This window comes from Hesperophylax consimilis, chromosome 27 (genome assembly GCF_061612785.1).
Source record: "Hesperophylax consimilis isolate HC1 chromosome 27, BYU_Hcon_1.0, whole genome shotgun sequence".
Classification (NCBI taxonomy): Eukaryota; Metazoa; Arthropoda; class Insecta; order Trichoptera; family Limnephilidae; genus Hesperophylax; species Hesperophylax consimilis.
In genome coordinates, this window is record NC_142862.1 from 23,101,992 (window position 1) to 23,114,520 (window position 12,529).

The window sequence follows — 12,529 nt, forward strand, 5'->3', positions numbered from 1 at the left end:
GAATATGGTATCTACATTGATGTACTATATTTAGATGAGACATGAAACGAAATAACATGTTATACTTTTTTACCTTTAATTGACCTTCAAGCCCCCAACGCTCTAACTAAAACTACCGAATCCAATCTGCGCGCACCGCTTATCGCTTTCTAAAGAGGAACACGTTTCGACGAGATATTAGCACCTCTAATTGTATAGCTCTATGGGAATCTCCGATAATTGGGCTATATTGTGAGGCTGAAGTGGCAAGGGGAAGGAGATGGGGAAAGGGAAATGGCCAGTGGGAGAACACAAACACGACTAAAGCCATTTCAAGCAATTTTTCAATTCTGAATTATTGTCTTACACCAGGGCGATACTGAGAGCATCTTCCGCTCTAGGTATTTCTATGATGTATTGATAACAAATTCGTATTCTTATATTTAAAAAGGAAAACAATACATTTCAAATATTATTTCCATTTTAAAGGAAATCAGTATATTGGAATATTAATATTAATAAAGTTAATTTACAAGTTTTTTTGGGGGCAATCACGTGCAAACTAGTGGACATATACGCATTTCTTTGTTTTGGTGTCAATCACGTGCAAACTCGCAGACATATACGCATTTCTTTGTTTTGGTGGCAATCACGTGCAAACTCGCAGACATATACGCATTTCTTTGTTTTGGTGGCAATCACGTACAAACTAGTGGACATATACGCATTTTTTTGTTTTGGTGGCAATCACGTACAAACTAGTGGACATATACGCATTTTTTTGTTTTGGTGGCAATCACGTACAAACTAGTGGACATATACCTACGCATTTCTTTGTTTTGGTGGCAATCACGTACAAACTCGCGGACATATACAGATTTAAATTAAATTAAATATGTATGTATGATTCCATAACTAATTATAAGTCAGATTATTATTATTGGCACACATAATCTAAAATAACACTAAATATACATGCTAATAAGTATTGATTGATAGTGATGATTAATATAAAGTATTTCTACTTATGAGCCATGTTTTTAGCATATATCTGAATCTATTTGGAAATTTACAATTTTTTATGTTACTTGGCAACATGTTGAAAATTTTGGGTACGTTATATTCTGTATTTATTGCTATATTTTGGAGCAAACGTGCCTTCATTATTTGCGAATCTAGTGTTGTGTTTCAGATGCATATATTAATTGCTATCACGTTTTTAACAACATTTACATAAAAAATCAGCCATACTTATTTTTCTCCGTGTAGAAAGGTTCAATCCTCAGTTAAACTAAAAATCTTTACATATTTTTTTAAAGTTTTACGTACATCTTAAAATAGATGTATTTTAGAAATAAAAGTTCGTTTTTTACGGATTGATTTTTTACCTTGCAACAAACCAAATTATTTTTTACAGCCGGCCCTGTTTTAAACGCACAGAACCCAGCAGGATTCCCACGATATATCGGACGCGAGATGTGCAATAAATATTATTGTTACCAACATAATACTGTGTGTGTTTGTTGAATGTTGATATTTTGATCCGCTGATAATGGACGTTGCCTTCATACCGCATTACTAATAATTAAAATAAAACGCATTCATCATCATTAGAAAACTATTACTAAATTCAACTCCAAATTTCTTGAGGCTGGTCATGGTGAGATTTAATAGGATGTAACTATTTTTGTGAGAAACCTATTATCAGTTGGCGATATTTACGAGTACGGTAATATATTCTGATAGTCAGCAGACAAAAGCCCCAGCTTTTAACGCGACTTCCAAGTTGTCAATATGAACAAATTTTTGGGTAATGTCCTTCGTTATACAAAATAAATGGCCTATCAATGAATGGTGGTGAATTCACTAAGCTCTTAGAATTGAAAGAAATCTTACACATGTTCAATAGGCTAATTTTTTTTACATATTTCCATAAAGGAGGCCCAGAGGAAAAAGTTGCCTTAGAGCCTATGTCATCTTTGGGGATGCTGTGTGGAGGGTCTTTTATGGAAAGAAGGAGAGGAATTTCTGGGAAGGTAAAAGGTTTCAGGGGTGGGTAGGAATCTGGAGGTCAATCTGTTAAGTGTCATGGGTATAAAAAATTACCAGTGTTTCTTTAAATGCAGCATCTAATTCGCCAATTAACCGAGCTCTTCATACTCTAAATAATATTTTTCTCTAACATTGATATTTTTTCGGATTCACTGCCCAAATTCAAAACGTGGCATCATGTCAATAATTTAAACTGTTCAATGCGCATACATACATACAGACACACACACGCACACAAACACTCAATCATAAATCATACATACATCATAAACGTCAAATACACACCTATAAACTACACACGTCACCTGGTAATTAAGGAATAAACATACCACTTAGCAGACATTACAAGGAAACATATCATAGGTACCCAACATGAAGTATCTTATTCCTGTATATTGTTTTATCTCTTTAAATCATGTACTGTTTGTTTCTATAATATAAAATAAAATAAATGCTACATAAGACATACGCCTATTAATTATAATAGTTTTTTCATATATAATCGCACTCTATCTATAAACCATCTTCTTTTTGAACGCTTACTACGAATCTTTAATCTTACTCACTACGCTTCCATCTGCCTTGCAAATCTCTATATTTCCACTCAATCATACATCCCGATCTGAATAGCCAGGAACTACCGAACCTTTATCTTCTCCTTCTTTTACCTTTCCTCACTTGATTGAGCCTTTCAGCACTTTTTTTTAAACCTGTAAGACAGAAATCATAAATTCTTCTCTACCTCTAATATAAATCAATACAAATGATATAAAGAGAAGATACAATCAATACAAAGTTTTTAATCAATAGTTAAGTTTTTTTACTAATAACTTATTTTAGATATGTACAAACCACTAATAAAGACTTGAATGAACACCATACAAGACAACATTAAATTAAAAAGATCGATCAAATCAAAAACACAGAATTGTTTACTGTATACAGGCTTCCAAATGTAGGTATAGCTTAGTTCCTGGTTAAATTAAAAATGTACCTTATTGAAATATATTAAAAGAAAAAATATTAATTTTATAAGTGTAAACTAAAATGTACCTATGTTAATATTGGACCACAAGAAGAGGAACTATTTCAAGTTTAGTAAATAAATAAATAAAGTAGATTATATCTGGAATTCCATTTAACCCGAGGGATCACCTTCATTGACTCCGATGTCCGAAAATAAGATTAATTCATTCAGCTCAATGATCTTCTAAGCATTGCAGGGAACTGTATCAACCTATGTATATGAACTATATGCCAAACAAGATCTATCTAAGCGATAAGACAGGTGACTTTGAGGTCAGCAGATCTTGGTTCGAGTCGAAACTTCTAGGTCTGCTCGATGTTTGCTGATTGTCAAGCCTTTATGTATTTAAAAAAAAAAGAAATATCCCGTGATATCTACTAAATTCCGACGAAATTACTCTCCCCTCCTACTTTCCCCGGGAATCATATTCCTAAATACCCGACGCGTTATCCACTCGGGATACTTCGGTAACGCTCGGGCGTTTGTAAATGCCCGACGCCTCGTGACAATACATTACCTATTGACAATACAGCTAATTACCTCTCTCTTCATCATTATCGTTTTGTTATTAAATGAAAAATGTCTGTTTGTTTGTATAGAATGCAGCTTATCCATTTGCAAACCGAAGCGGGAGCCGAACCACGAATTATGGGAAAGGAACGAAGCGGCCTTTCACGCTGTGATTCAGAGCATTAGACGTTAAAAAACCTTAACCATTTAATAGATAAGTACCTTCGGTCAATCAACGAGAATAAGCCTTTGAACATAAAATAATACAGATTAAAAGAGAGTTAAATAGCTGACGTATCGTCACGAGATGTCGGGCATTTACTGAGTCTCTGGAATTGTTAGGACGGGTTGATTCACAAAATTTAAACATTTTAGTTTTATGGAACAACTGGTCAGTAATAATATAATAACAGAACTTGAATAGAACCTTCACAGAACTTTAAAATCAACATTGAAATTTGATGAATTTTTCAAATTTTTTTAAACAACCTATCCTTATAAAATTTTGCATGGTATTGGCATATTAAGTTTTTTTACTATAATAATTTTATTAATACATGTGTTTAGAAATATATATTATACAGGATGTTAAGAGACGTAGGTACTTGATTACAAAAGTGATTCGTTACTTAAAAGTGATTCCTGACATTATTTGGAGTTTTGGACTCCGGTAACTTTTTTATGTTTTTTTTTCAGAGAAATCCGTGTGTATGCGTGTTCGCCACTTGTAATCGATAACGAGTTTATCTGCCGAGTTTCAGCTCGATCGAATATTGGGAAATGGGTTATTATTATATTTTCATTTAAGAAAACAAAATCGAAATTCAAATTTATGTATTTATAGTAGAATAATAAGTTATTAGTTTTGAGGTTTTTTTGTTTCCTTCTCGATTAGTCAAAAGGTTTGGTTTTCTACTCTACCGTATTTTTTTATTTACGTGCGTGAAATTATCGTTCTGGTACCTTCTGTCTTTTTCCTTTTTTATACAAAAGTTTGAGAAGGATTATTTTTCGTCGATGACGTACCTACTTACGACCTTTCGCTGGGACTACTAGATTTCATTTTAATTTTTCTATTATCTTTTAATTTATTTGGTTGCTTTTTTCTTAGGCTAGGCATTACAATTCGGACTTTATGGGCTTCACGCCACTGTATACGAAATATATTGAGGATTTTTTTAAAGTTGTCAAAAGTATATCTGCTCCAGACTTCATTTTGCTCTTAGTCGATATGGGTACGTCAAAGGTTTTTTTTTATTAAATAATAATAATAATAATTGTTTATTCCAGAATGTGGGGAGGTGAGTGCAATCCCACACATTCCATAAAATATAACTACAATGTTATATACAGAGATAAAATTAAAGCTAAAATTTATTTCCAAAAAAACGTCACTGTTATCGGCCATATCTTAATGACACTAACTAACTAACCATCACGCCGTTTCCCGAAAGGGGTAGGCAGAGAGGACGGACTGCCAAACAACTCGGTCTTGGCACACACTCCTTGCCTCATTCACATTCATACATCGTCTCATACATACTCTTCTATTATTCTGACTCTTGACATGGCCCGACTCGAGTATCTGATTCACTTGATCGTGCCATGTCTTCCTCGGGCGTCCCCGACTTCTGCTACCATTCACATTTGCATCGTATATTCTCCTTACACTCCTTTCTTCGCTCATTCGCTGTACATGCCCAAATCATCTAAGCGTCCCTTTCTTAATCTTACTCACTACGCTTTCATCAACCTTACATTCTTTATGGATCTCTACATTTCTCACACGATCATACATGGTTTAACACACATACGCCTCAGGGATCTCATTTCTACAGCATTCCATCTACTTTCATCCTTCCTCTGCCAGTTCCATGCCTCACTGCCATTCATTAATGTAGGTACCAGTACTCCATTGTGGACTGCTAGCTTCGCTTCTTTGAACAATGTTTGTTTGCGCTAACTAACAAGATGGTTTGAAAGGGAGATATGTAAACACGAATGTTAGAGGGAGTGCGCCAATTAATAAAATTTTTAATAAAACGAAAATAATTAAGCGAAAATGGTGAAAATATTTAACAAAACACGACTCATTTGAAAAACAAAAATTTCTTGACAAATTCTTTAGTTGCATTTAAAGATACACTGTGATTTTTTTCATGTCTATAACATATTAAATAACACAACAAAACTTACTTTGCGATTTTTTTCTGTCGAGGGATTTCATATAATTAACGTTTCGGCAAAACAAATGTATAGATATTATCTTCATAAATATCATAAATATATTTTTTTATAACTTAAAAACTTAAAGAGTTAACGAGAAACTTGTTATAAATCGGTAGAAATTTGGTATGCGGGAGCTTAAAGACACATTAATCTTAATAGTCAGGTACCCCTAATCCCTCCGTTTTTCCTTGTCCACCTTCTCCGGTGTGGTGATCACATAAGAAGAAAAGTAAATAACTACCTTGATTTGATTTATAATGATTTTGATTGATCCACCAGGTGTTTCTGTGATCCACTGTGGACAAATCAATGAACAAACCATTGAGTGTAATTCATCCTCATAAGTAATGTGGTGTGAATCTGTTGTCAAAACAATGAATTAATTTACTTTAGAAATAAACCATTAGAAATTAGATGCGGCCACTTTGATCAATAGATACCTAGGATGCTAAAAAGGGAATGGATGTTAAATAACAAAAATATTTATTTATATATTTCGCGATCTAATCATCATATTAGTTATCTGTTGCAAATAGAAAGAACAAAAACAATTCATAAAATCAGGAGGAATTATATCTTAATAATAATAATATTAATTAGAGTATAATTCCGTTGTCTTGACGCTTCAACACAAAAAACTACAATCGCTATAATACAGGATGTTAGTAAAGGACGTACTTGACTCACTTACAGTGATTCCTGACATTATTTGGAGTAAAACATGTAAATGAAATTTTGGAAAGCTTTAAACCTAATATCTTAAAATTTACAACACAGAGGGCAAAAGTAGTGATCTTTTACAACACAGAAGGCAATAGTAGTAATCTTTTACACAACTGAGAGCAATAGTAGTCATATTTTATTACACAGAGGGCAATAGTAGTCATATTTTTATAATACTGAAGGCAATAGTGGTAGTCTTTTACAACACCGAGGGCAATAGTAGTCATCTTTTACAACACTGAGAGTAATAGTAGTCATCTTTTACAACACGGAGGGAAATAGTAGTCATCTTTTACAACACGGAGGACAATTTCAGTCATCTTTTACAACACCGAGGGCAATATTAGTCATCTTTTACAACACTGAGGGCAATAGTAGTCATCTTTTACAACACAGAGGTAAATAGTAGTCATCTTTTACAAAACTGAGAGTAATAGTAGTCATCTTTTACAACACGGAGGGAAATAGTAATCATCTTTTACAACACGGAGGACAATTTCAGTCATCTTTTACAACAAATAGGGTAATAGTAGTCATCTTTTACAACAAATAGGGCAATATAAGTCAAATTTTAAGAATAATTGCTTACCAGATAATCTATTTAAATCAAAATGTAAATTTTCATTTCTTCAAAATCTTAAATTTCCGAAATTATTTCACCGATTAGTTTGAAATATTGAAACAATGTTGCATTCGAATACGCGTCAGTTTTTATACACCTATATTAAATAGATGCCACCTGTGTAAGGTAAAAACATGCCTTTAAAAAAATAGCGCTATCTGTTGGACGCAAAAGCAACACGCGCTATTATTTCTCTATCTGCAGACAGACACAGCCACAGAGCCACAGCAACGCTTGGCGGCGTATAGGTAGTATGGAATATAATTTATCATAATTACAATAAAATAAGAATCTTCATAAGGGTTATATAAAAAACATATTCTTCATATATAACCCTGATGAAGGTTTGTATAAATAAAGAAGTTTGTTTTTAATACCACTTTATTTAATCTATTTTCAACATGTGAAAATTGAATATAACTTATACCAATATCAAGAATACTTGAATGCAGCGACGTCCACAGCATCATAGCCCGTGTCATTAAGTCAGATTAGCGCTGCCATCGTTAGCTAATTTATTTGTTTTACAATCTGCTCCATTCCCATGCGAAATCTTCTCTGATCTGTAATCAGGTATGATATAAAGAAATGATAACTGATATGTTAGTCAATGATCCTAAACACCCAAAATACGCCTGAAACGTTAGTTCATATTATAAAGCTCTTAACTAGCAAGCCAAATCCCGGCGTGCGCAAGTAAAATCAATTTGTGTTATTTCACAATTTATTCAATAAAAATAATATATGTTTTTCTTGCGGCACATTCAAGAGTGGAAAAATACTCACAGAATCGCGCTTTAGCGTGAACCAAACACGCTAAAGCGCAGACCAGACATTCAGACCAGATCTGAATAGCCAGGCACTTCCCCATATTTATTTTCCCCATCTCCTTCCCCTCCTCACTGCCTTCAGCCTCACAACAAACCCCAATTGGAGATGCCATAGTCTCATTATCTCCAAACGTTTTGGATCAGTTGGGACTCTTGTGCGGATTCACATAGTAGAAGAAGAATCGAAGGTCGGGATTTTTGGTTCCGGGAGGCTTTCTCAACCCTCTTACTTGCGCACGCTGGAATTTGAACATGTGACCTGCTTGCTAGTCGAGAGCCTTACCTTTGTACCATGATGTGTCTCATTTCTAGGGATTATACAAGTTATACTTCTCTTATTGAAAGTTCAATGTCCATTTTACGTTTCTCTCCAACAACCTAACCTTCAGTTAGGCCATTTTACTGACCGCCCCTATATGCTAGGGCAATGAGACCTTTAAACGTCCTGTAATAAATACCAATAAGTTTTAAGTGTGGGAAAAGTTTATAAGAAATAATAAATATATATATGTATTTTTGGCACGCACTCTTTTTAAATTCATTTATTACTACAATGATTTATATGTTGTCTAGATACAGTAGAAACTCGGTTTACCGGGTGTCTGTTATCGATAAAATCGATGAATACGTGATACATAATTATATTATGTATGCTAATTGAATGGTCTAAAACGGTTTAAAAAATAATTGAATATCTCTTGAAAGTATTATTCCGTCTGTTACAAACGGGACTGCAAGCCGCTTCTTGATAAAGAACTGCTCGATTCAAAACCCCTGGTCGACACATTTTATAGAAAATTTAAACGAGCTCGTTCCATAACCCTTAGTTCACACATTATATATTAAATTTTAACGAACTCGTTCCATAACCCTTAGTTCACACATTTTATATTAAATTTGAACGAACTCGATCCACAACCCTTAGTTCACACATTTTATATTATATTTTAACGAGTTCGATCCATAACGCTTAGTTCCCACATTTAATATTAAATTTTAACGAGCTCTATCCATAACCCTTAGTTAACACATTTTATATTAAATTTTAACGAGCTCGATCCATATCCCTTAGTTGACACATTTTAAATTAAATTTTAACGAGCTCGATCCATAACGCTTAGTTCACACATTTAATATTAAATTTTAACGAGCTCGATCCATATCTCTTAGTTAACACATTTAATATTAAATTTTAACGAGCTCGATCCATATCTCTTAGTTAACACGTTTTATATTAAATTTTAACGAACTCAATCCATATCCCTTAGTAAAAACATTTTATATTATTTTAATGAGCTCGATCCATATCTCTTAGTTAACACATTTTATATTAAATTTTAACGAGCTCGATCCATATCCCTTAGTAAACACATTTTATATTAAATTTTAACGAGCTCGATGCAAAACCCTTAGTTCACACATTATATATTAAATTTTGACGAGTTCACACGTAGTTCACACATTTAATATTAAATTTTAACGAGCTCGATCCATAACGCTTAGTTCACACATTTAATATTAAATTTTAACGAGCTCGATCCATATCCCTTAGTTAACAAATTTTATATTTAATTTTACTGAGCTCGATGCATAACCCTTCGTTCACACATTTTATATTAAATTTTAACGAGCTCGTTCCATATCCCTTAGTTCAGTGTTCCGCAAAGTGTGCTCCGCGGCACACTGGTGTGCCGTGGCCATTTGTAAGTGTGCCGCGAGTCCCGCGTCACTTCTCACAAAGTGCTCTGTAAATCGGTCTTTACTTTTCTGTGCGGCGCAACTGCTTAAGCATTTGCACAGACGGAGCAGCAGCTATGACAGGAAAAATTAGGGGATTTATAACCAGGGCTTCTGAAAAAATCCTAATATTAAAAATTTACATTGCTTTTTACACAGAGAGGCACTGACGACGAAGTCTCTGCCTGATGAATTGTTGTCTGTCTTACAAGAAGTCGTCAAAATTGTCAATTACATCAAGTCGCGACCGCTGAACTCTCGTCTGTTTAATGCATTGTGTCAGGAAATGGGAGCAGATCATCAGTCACTTCTGTTTCATACAGAAGTACGATGGCTTTCTCGCGGAAAAGTGCTTTCTCGGATTTACGAGCTGAAAAATGAGACCCAGACATTTCTAGAAACCCAGGGTTCAGACTTTGCTTCTCTATTTAAAAGAGAAGAATGGGTAGCAAAACTTGCATATCTGGCGGACATATTCGCTCAATTAAATGAGCTGAACAAAAAAATGTAAGGAAGAAATTGTAACATTTTAACGTCTTCGGACAAGATTGAAAGCTTTCGCGCTAAGTTGGTGCTATGGATCAGCCACGCTACCAATGGTAGTAACGAAATGTTTCCAAATGTCATGGCTGCCGATTCAGAAAAAAAAGTGCAGGCTTTGATAGTGAAACACTTGGAGCTATTAGCAGAAAAAACTCATATTTTCCTAAGTGTGACCTGCAACCTATGGACTGGGTAAGAAATCCATTTTCGGAAAGCATTTCCCTTGGACATTTACCAATAAACGAGCAGGAAGAATTCATGGAGCTTAAAACTGATCGGACACAAAAATTAAAATTTTCTAAAACAGAGTTAGCACATTTTTTGCTCCACGTAAAAAATGAGTATCCACTGCTGTCAAAGCGAGCTATTGCAATTCTATTACCATTTGCCACGACCTATTTATGCGAATTGGGGTTTTCAACTCTCACAACGATAAAGTCAAAAAAAAGAGAACGCCTGAGGACGATCGACGAAGAGATGCGAGCAGCGTTATCAACGATTGTTCCAAATTTTGATCGTCTGTGTTCAGTTAAACAGGCTCACATTTCGCATTAAACATCTTTTCATGTTATATTGATTTTAATAATAAATATTAATAAAATATTGTTTTTGGTAAATTTTGGTTCGGAGTGGCCACGCTTATTACGAATAATTTTTAGAAAAAAACTTTGGATATGCCGTAATTACTATAAAAGGAAACTTTTTGGCTTGGTGGCGGCGGAAAAAGATGCATTTTAATTATCAATTGCGTAAAATTAAAATTCACTTCTCGAACCGATTCGGTGACAGTTCGCGGTCATTCTGTCACTGTTATGTGATAAATATCAATCATAATTACACAAACCCGGCTAGACAAACCCTGCTTTGCCAAACAAACCATTCAAAACCTGGGATGTTTTTTTAAATTATGATGACATGCAGCTTTCGTAAATTACCCTCAAAGTTCGCCGTTATTCGTAATAAGCCTAGCCAATCCTATCCAAAATTTACCTTGTTTTTTTTTCTTTGGTGTACCGTAAAAAATTTCTTGATTAGTTAGGTGTACCGTGAACATAAAAAGTTTGCGGAACACTGCCTTAGTTAACACATTTTATATTAAATTTTAACGCGCTCGATCCATATCCCTTAGTTCACACATTTTATATTAAATTTTAACGAGCTCGATGCATAACCCTTTGGACACACATTTTATATTAAATTTTAACGAGCTCAATCCATAACCCTTAGTAAACACATTTTATATTAAATTTTAACGAGCTCTATCCATAACCCTTAGTTCACACATTTTATATTAAATTTGAACGAACTCGATCCATAACCCTTAGTTCACACATTTTGTATTAAATGTTAACGAGCTCGATCCGTAACCTTTAGTTCACACATTTTATATTAAATTCAAACGAGCTAGATCCATATCCCATAGTTCACACATTTAATATTGAATTTTAACGAGCACGATCCATATCCCTTAATTAATACATTTTATATTAAATTTTAACGAGTTCGATCCATAACACGAAGTTCACACATTTTATATTAAATTTTAACGAGCTCGATGCATAACCCTTAATTCACATATAATATATTAAATTTTAGAGAGTTCGATCCAAAACGCTAAGTTCACACATTTTATATTAAATTTTAACGAGCTCGATCCATATCCCTTAGTTGACACATTTTATATTAAATTTTAACGAGTTCGATCCATAACGCTTAGTTCACACATTTAATATTAAATTTTAACGAGCGCGATCCATATCTCTTATATTAGTTCACACATTTTATATTAAATTTGAACGAGCTCGATCCATAACGCTTAGTTCACAGATTAAATATTAAATTTTAACGAGCTCGATCCATATCCCTTAGTAAACAAATTTTATATTTAATTTTACTGAGCTCGATGCATAACCCTTCGTTCACACATTTAATATTAAATTTTAACGAGCTCGTTCCATATCCCTTAGTTGACACATTTTATATTAAATATTAACGCGCTCGATCCATATCCCTTAGTTCACACATTTTATATAAAATTTTAACGAGCTAAATCCATATCTCTTAGTTTACACATTTTATATTAAATTTTAACGAGCTTGATCCATATCCCTTAGTTGACACATTTTATATTAAATTTTAACGAGTTCGATCCATAAAGCTTACTTCACACATTCAATATTAGATTTTAACGAACTCGATCCATATCCCTTAATTAAAACATTTTATATTAAATTTTAACAAGCTCGATGCATAACCCTTCGTGCACACATTTTATAT